Source organism: Coregonus lavaretus (assembly GCF_964263955.1).
Source record: "Coregonus lavaretus genome assembly, contig: HAP1_SCAFFOLD_3312, whole genome shotgun sequence".
Lineage (NCBI taxonomy): Eukaryota > Metazoa > Chordata > Actinopteri > Salmoniformes > Salmonidae > Coregonus > Coregonus lavaretus.
The window spans coordinates 30,271-38,755 of NW_028165242.1; the positions used below are offsets into that span (position 1 = coordinate 30,271).

The 8,485-nt window shown below is 41.4% G+C and overlaps 1 long non-coding RNA gene across 1 annotated transcript; it reads right to left on the reverse strand.

Moving 5' to 3' along the window:
- Nucleotides 1–4,435: 4,435 nt before the first annotated feature.
- Nucleotides 4,436–8,075, reverse strand: LOC311116072. Its single transcript, XR_014611359.1, has 4 exons — nt 6,529–8,075; nt 6,311–6,400; nt 5,999–6,070; nt 4,436–5,447 (listed from the first exon to the last, which is right to left on the reverse strand). It is a non-coding gene; the product is annotated as an uncharacterized lncRNA (long non-coding RNA).
- Nucleotides 8,076–8,485: the final 410 nt, after the last annotated feature.

Consider the following 8,485-nt stretch of genomic DNA (forward strand, 5'->3'; position numbering starts at 1 on the left):
CAAGCATTGCTATTCTACAAGTAGAATCGGTAGGTTCGTTGCTACTGGGTCGGCACGCAGCAGGTACCATTTTTATTCTAGCAAGAGAAGGAACGGCCTCCCTCTGTCATGGCCCAGTACTAAATGACTTTGTAGGATGGTGTGATGAATCACACTTGGTCCTCAATACCAACAAGATCAAAGAGATGTGCATAGATAGACTTCAGGAAGCGAACAACACCCACCTCTGCAACATTATCAGAGGTCAGAACATAGAGATTGTAGAGGAATACAAATATCTGACTGTCCACTTAGACAATAAGCTTCAGTAGAGTAAATCTACAGACCTGATTTACAAAAAGAGTCAACAGAGACTGTACTTTCTCAAAAAGCTGGGATCTTTTAATGTTAACTGTACTATACTGACTGTGTTTTACAAATCTTAGTATTTAAACTTTTTGCATTGTTTGTTGGTTTGGCAATGCCACTGTCAGACAGAAAAATATGCTGAGAAGGATTATCACCACAGCAAGCAAGGTGATGAGATCTTTAAGTTCAGAGCCCTCAGCAAGGCTCACAAAAACATTTTAGACCCAAGCCACCCCCGTACCTGAACTTTGAACTACTCCCCTCTGGGTGCAGGTATAGGGCACACCCCGGCAGGAAAAACAGAACTAGACAAACATTTGTGCCAGGTGTGATATCCCTCCTAAACAGCTTGGGCTAATGTTCCTATCCACCAGTAAGGCCAGCAGGCTAGTCTCTTTCATTGATATATACTGTATGTAACTGTTATGAATTTTGTATTGTCAATTTGTTGTCTACTGTATAAACGCCACTTTAAAAATGTGAATGATAGTGCAACAAAATGTCCCCATGGGGACAATAAAGTCAGTAATGTAAAGTAAGTACTCATCGGCAGTATATCGGCAGTGAGATTCTCAGTGTGTTTCATGCTTAACAGCCCCACCATAGTCACAGTGTCAACACTGCTGTTTGACCACTGTGCTTCATCTCTGTAGAAAACTCATTCAGATGTAGAAAGCTCAGTGATGTGGCAGTAACCGGTAAAGGCACATTCCTGTATTTCATTACAAACTGTAGTTTATTGTCCAATTTCAGATGAGTGTTTTCTAGTCTGGCTGGGCTAGAGGCTGGAGCTCTCACCTGTGTCACAGACAGATGTCATGTGTTCATCATACCCCCCTCCCATCCCTCCTCCACACCAAACCCCCCCCCCCCACACACACACACACACACACGCAGTCTTGTATTTGTAACCAATTAAGGACCCCTCGTAAATACCTACCTTTCGAGGACAATGCTTTCCAGACATCATAGGAGCACAGAAATTACACTCATGAGTTTGAAAAAAAATCTATAATCAGGAAATCACTTAAAGTGACTTACTCCTTGAAAAAAGTACACTTGAAATTTTACCACCTAATTGAGACCGTACATTGCATTATAATGCATTGCCATCAGCCATGAAGGGAATGCCGCCTATGAAATCTATGAAAGCATCCAACTGCCTGCGTTGCGCCTAAAGGAAGCGTACAATAATTACAGTTTTTCTCGATTGTTTACACACATTTTCTGAAAGCATGCCTCATATTCTCAGAACTCTACACACAAATTAAAAAACACACACACAATGGGCAAAACCCCTCAATTCTCCAGCAAAATGAAACTTTACATTCAAAACCATGTTATTTCTTATCAAAATGGTATTTTGTTTTCAAATGACACACACAAACCATCATATGAATAGACATTTATAAGAACCAGTTGAACACTGATGTGCTCAATGTAAAACACTATGATGAATGGAAAACACTTATTCTCCATTCATCATAATGACTTAGGCCTTTTTTTGGTTCAGTGTTGCCATTACTACAGACAGTACATACATAAGTGTGTTGTAAAATATTTGAGAATATTGTTATTATACTCAGAACACACAAATACACGGTAACAAATATTTCATTTTCCCCACAAAAACAATGTACACAGTGTACATCCCATTCCCAACCAACACAAAGTTACACATACAGTGCTTTACATACAAAACAGAACAATTCAATGTATACAATTACAGTAAAAAATAAATAAATATGCTGCATCCTCTCTTCTGTTGCGGTCTGGCCACAGCACCTCATCCACATCACAAGCAATGTTTTCCCTGGCCAAGCAGCAGGGGAAATATTGCCTAGCATGGCGATTCCAGCCATGAAAAGCATCAGCTGCTATATCTCCACATGCGTCTTCCATAGCTTGGAGAAGAGGTATACGCGTTTGTGGATTTCGGTCATACACTTTCCATCTCCAGGCAGAAAAAAATTCCTCAATAGGATTGAGGAATGGAGAATATGGAGGGAGATAAACAACTAAAAAGCGTGGGTGGGAAGTGAACCAGTTACGAACCAGAGCAGCCCTGTGGAAACTTACGTTGTCCCAAATGACAACGTACCTGAGCTGCTCTGGGCCATCTACCTGATCTGGTGGAATGAGTGTGTTGTGTAGGGTGTCCAGGAATGTGATCAGATGTGCGGTGTTGTAGGGGCCAAGGGTAGCATGGTGATGGATGACGACGTGGTGGGTAATCGCTGCACACATTGTGATGTTCCCTCTGCGCTGGCCAGGGACTTGAACAATGGCACGCTGGCCGATGATATTCCTTCCCCTCTTTCTTCTTTTTGTGAGGTTGAATCCAACCTCATCAATGAAGATGAACCGGTGCTCCACTGCACCTGCTCAAAGTTGGCTGTACTCTTTGCCCAGCCTCCCTCATTGTTAGACCGTGGTTGACCACATGATCAACCAAAGTGGCTCGGATCTCATCAGAGATTACGGTCCTTGGCCTTCCTCGTCCTCGTCCTCGTCCTCCCCGTCCTCCTCCTCTTACTCTCACTCCTCTGGCTCTGCCGCTGTTTCCAATGTTGGCATCCATTGCTCCAAAACAGAAGAGCTCACCTGTTGCCCCTTTATGCTAAAGCTCTGATTGCTAATTGTAAAACTGTGTGACGGGTGTTTGCCCATGTGATGAGTCAGTGTGCATATTTGAATGGCAGTGTGTTCATTGTGAAAACAATAGATTTTCTGCATGAAAATTGTGCCAAATGCAAAGATTTGTGTGTAGTGTTTTGAAAAAAGTGTGTTGTAGAACTGCAATTTGAGTGTAAAGCAGGAATTGTGCTTGTAGTTTAGCAGAATTGGTTCAGGGGGTTGGTGCATGAGTTACATGTTGTGGTCATTGTGTCTCAAGTACAAGTATTTGTTTGTAAGCAATTGAGAAAAACTGTAACAAGTTTAAATTTAAATCGATTTTGGTTTGTTTCTAGTGTAGCAGGTAGAATGCCACAATGATGCGACACGGATGGCAACGCAACGGCTCTAGTGTAGTTTTTCTGTAAAGTATTTAAACTGGAACAACCATTTCAGTAATGGATTCAATATATCCAAGTAACAGATGAATAGTTTAGGAAAATGTTTTTTATTTTTGTGTAACATTCAAAGTCATCAGCAGGCTTCCAAACTTGAAAAACCCTTGAAGTATTCAGGAGAACCTTAGTCACTCCAAAGGTGAACTCGTTTTTCAACCACTCCACAAATGTCTTGTTAACAAACTATAGTTTTGGCAAGTCGGTTAGGACATCTACTTTGTGCATGACACAAGTAATTTTTCCAACAATTGTTTACAGACAGATTATTTCACTTATAATTCACTGTATCACAATTCCAGTGGGTCAGAAGTTTACATACACTAAGTTGACTGTGCCTTTAAACAGCTTGGAAAATTCCAGAAAATGATGTCATGGCTTTAGAATCTTCTGATAGGCTAATTGACATCATTTGAGTCAATTGGAGGTGTACCTGTGGATGTATTTCAAGGCCTACCTTCAAACTCAGTGCCTCTTTGCTTGACATCATGGGAAAATCAAAATAAATCAGCCAAGACCTCAGAAGAAAAGAAAATTGACCTCCACAAGTCTGGTTCATCCTTGGGAGCAATATTCAAACGCCTGAAGGTACCACGTTCATCTGTACAAACAATAGTACGCAAGTATTAACACTATGGGACCACGCAGCCGTCATACCGCTCAGGAAGGAGACGCGTTCTGTCTTCTAGAGATGAACGTACTTTGGTGCGGAAATTGCAAATCAATCCCAGAAGAACAGCAAAGGACCTTGTGAAGATTCTGGAGGAAACAGGTACACAAGTATCTATATCCACAGTAAAACGAGTCCTATATCGACATAACCTGAAAGGCCGCTCAGCAAGGAAGAAGCCACTGCTCCAAAACTACCATAAAAAAGTCAGACTACGGTTTGCAACTGCACATGGGGACAAAAATCGTACTTTTTGGAGAAATGCCCTCTGGTCTGATGAAACAAAAATATAACAGTTTGGCCATAATGACCATCGTTATGTTTGGAGGAAAAAGGGGGGCGCTTGCAAGCCGAAGAACACCAACAACATCTCAAGACATCAGTCAGGAAGTTAAAGCTTGGTCGCAAATGGGTCTTCCAAATGGACAATGACCCCAAGCATACTTCCAAAGTTGTGGCAAAATGGCTTAAGGACAACAATGTCAAGGTATGGGAGTGGCCATCACAAAGCCCTGACCTCAATCCTATAGAATATTTGTGGGCAGAACTGAAAAGGCGTGTGCGAGCAAGGAGGCCTACAAACCTGACTCAGTTACACCAGCTCTGTCAGGAGGAATGGGCCAAAATTCACCCAAATTATTGTGGGAAGCTTGTGGAAGGCTACCCGAAATGTTAAACAATTTAAAGGCAATACACTCAATTCATTTTTGGTAGGATCTAAACTTCTGACCCACTGGGAATGTGATGAAAGAAATGAAAGCTGAAATAAATCATTCTCTCAACTATTATTCTGACATTTCACATTCTTAAAATAAAGTGGTGATCCTAACTGACCTAAGACAGGGAATTTTTACTAGGATTAAATGTCAAGAATTGTGAAAAACTGAGTTTAAATGTATTTGGCTAAGGGGTATTTAAACTTCCGACTTCAACTGTAAATATGAAACATTCATAAGAACTTAAAATAAAGCAGAACCGAGTTCTCTCAGGAACCTTAAGAACTAAGGAATAACCATTTAAGAACCTTAATTTCTCCAATGTAATACAAGCTAAGAAACCCAAGATCACAAAGAAAACAAAAGTGACATTCAGTTGCTAGCTACTATATAAGAAATGAAAATCTGGATAGAGCAGAACCCTAGTCTACACTTATTTTCTCTGATCTGCAATTATTCTGTTGTGTACATAGAACTTCACCGCTCTCCAGTCCCTGTTTACTAGTGCTTGGGGAGAAGCAGCAATGCATTTCTCACAGTCTTGTTTTCCAGGCGTTTTTCCCATTCTGATAAAATTCATCAAGGAATCTTCAACTGCATCCACCTCTATTGTCGACCAATACCTTTTTGTTCCTTTGGCACCTTTGGAAAGAGATTGCATTATACATGACTACATTATGCCACACATTTCTTTTTTTTTTATTAAAAGGTTGACTACAATGAACTTGAACCTCTCTTTCTATTAACTCTACAAGGTTGCAGATATATATTCAGAGTGTGATGAAGTTAAGCTAACAATCCTAACTAAATAACTACATAGATAAGCATGTGAGAGAAGAATGTGCAATGCTGACATCAAGGCAGACTCAATCTGTATGGAATCTAAGCCCAACAATCTGTTTGCAATGTAAACCTTCTAATAAAAGCAATAAGTATTCAATCAAGTTCCCTACCTCCAAGAAAAACAATCTAAAGTGTGGTAATCCTTATGTGTTATCATCTATCCTGACACACTAATTCCAGATCTAATGTCTTGACTTGTGTACAATCCAAACTCAACCGTTCTGTGCTGGCATGGTTGGAAATACACTAACAGATGAAGATAGAATTGATCTGGACCAGCACAGTACAGCCATAGGTTGACACTACAGAGTGAAAATGCACTGACTGAAGGCAGCAGGAAACATGCTTACCGTGTGAGCCTCTCTTTTGTCCCAGCTTTCCCTTGGTCATTGGCTGTTTGGCCCGAATTGCTGACATCTCTCCTGGAAAATATCAGTGGAAAACATGTCATTTTTGAACAGTACATTGTAATTAAGAATAATATGCCATTTAGCAGACGCTTTTATCCAAAGCGACTTACAGTCATGCGTGCATAAATTTTTTGTGTATGGGTGGTCCCGGGGATCGAACCCACTACCTTGGCGTTACAAGCGCCGTGCTCTACCAGTTGAGCTACAGAGGACCACAGAATAGGTCCATGTGTATATAAGGTATAGGCATACCTGTCAGATTTCCTTCATAGGATTTTTCAGACGACTCCTCTCTCTCAGAGTCACTCTCTGATGCACAATCAGTGGCTGCAGCATCCATTTCTTCAGACATAACAGTTTGTAAAAGACAGCCAAAAGAAGAATGGTAAATTGAAGCAAGCTAAATCTGCGCAAAACAAATCAAAGTGTAAACATTTTGCCATTAAACTAAACACTGGGGGTAAACTTACCACTGGGGCTGATGGTTATTTGATCCAGAGTTTTCCCCTTGAACTCTGCCAATCTGCCCTGTTCACACGCCATCAGTATTTTACTTATTTTTGCCAACTGAAGCGTTCCCTCTGGAAGACGGTAGAACTTTCGATGAATCCGAATGTCGTGACCCAAGAAGTCAGCAAACTGGTCCTGTTCTGTATCATTGAGATTTAACACTCTGGAGAGGGTGGCAACCTGTTTTCGTAGTTTAGTTGATGACAATGCTTCAGGTGACTTGGCACCACATTGTTTGGCATAGACGCGGATGCAGTCATTCCCTCGAAAATGTGTATCATATCCTGGCCTGGCAAATAAGTAGATATTACCTTCGCTCACTCCACATGAGCACCGCTCTTTGATAAGCAGCTCTAAAAATTCCACCATCACTGGAGTGAGGATTACAGGCACCTTCCTGCCACGCTTCCCACAGGTTTCGATGCGTTCAAAATGCGCACAGAGCAGTCTCTCAACCTCTGTTAGCGCCACTGCAACATCTTTGTTAAGTGGGGATTTGTCCCTGGAGTGAAATGTTGCCACAGACATCTTTGACACCTCTCCCTCTCTTTTCCTGTTGAAGATAATCATCTGAGCCAGTATCACTTTTGCTAGATTGCTCCATTTTCTTGAGGTTTTCTCATCGCACAGTTGGTTGTAGTATTGTTTCTGCTTTTCATCTAAGTACATGTGCATTTTTTTAACATCATCTGCTAATGGAATAAGCTGCGGTGCGTTCCATTTCCTCTGTTCAAGTGTACGATATGTAGCAGAAGAGATCATTTCATTCCAGCGAAGATGGTAGATGCCTTGGAAGTCTCGGACTAGCTTCAACTTTTCTTCATTCTGGGTAATAAGAGCTTCCCCCTCCATGACGTCTGCAATTTTCTGGATGCTTTGCCCAAGCTTTGTGGCCAAGGTTGCTTTTTCAAATTTGTTTGTCTTTTCATCAAAGCCAGTCACTTCTTTGACAGCTTTTATGATGTGGTGGAAGTGTTGTGGGTTGATATAATCCTTCATCTTTTTCAGTGGTGTCACCTTTCTACCTTTAATCACGAGTCTCCCTAGTTCTCGCAAAGTTTGACGAATGTGCTGGTGTTGTGAGGGGTTCTCCCCTTTCTTGTTGTACATTTTTTCACCCAATGCCAAGATGTATCTGTCTTATTTTACTGCATGGGCTACATCATCTTGAGCCATGTTACTCACAAGTTTCCAGACCTTCTCGCTGACTCCTTTAGCAACCGGTTGAGCACTAGCACAGAGTGCCTGGATTCTGGTTTTGCCAGGCATCTCCTTACGAACATTTTGTGCTAGTGTGCACCTTGCCACATGCCTCCACATAGATTTGCGTTTAAAGAGCCCATGGCAGGCAAAACAATGCTGATAGTCCTGGTGATTGCTCTTGTCATCACTTGTTTGCTTACATGGTACCAAAACCCCCTTTCGTTCTTTAAGTGCCTGAATGTTGTGTGCCCGATTCCCCTTCTTGCGAAGGAGATTCAGCTGAAGTCTCCTAGCTTTTTACTTCTTTGCAAACTGAAGTGCAGTAGCTACTTCCATTTCATCCCCATGTTTATGTTCTAAATGATGGGCGATTTTGGATTGCGGTTGCTCGCAAAACAGACAGAAGTGCTTTTTGATGAAAGTGCAGACTTGCCCATCTTTGATTTACAAAGCAGATTCACAAGAACTTATAGTATCTGCTGGTGTTGAATGACACTTGAATGACAAACTTACGTATATGCTGTCTGTTCTGATCAACGGCGGTGCATCATCCAAAACATGGACTATCGACCCAGAGGTACTGGCAACCTCCGTGTCTGACATCTAAGGATACAATAAAATGATATTAGTCATGTGCAAATTAGGCAATAGGATATTATAACGATTCAATCATCCCCAGTATCCTCACTCTAAACAACTGACAAACCTGAGCTT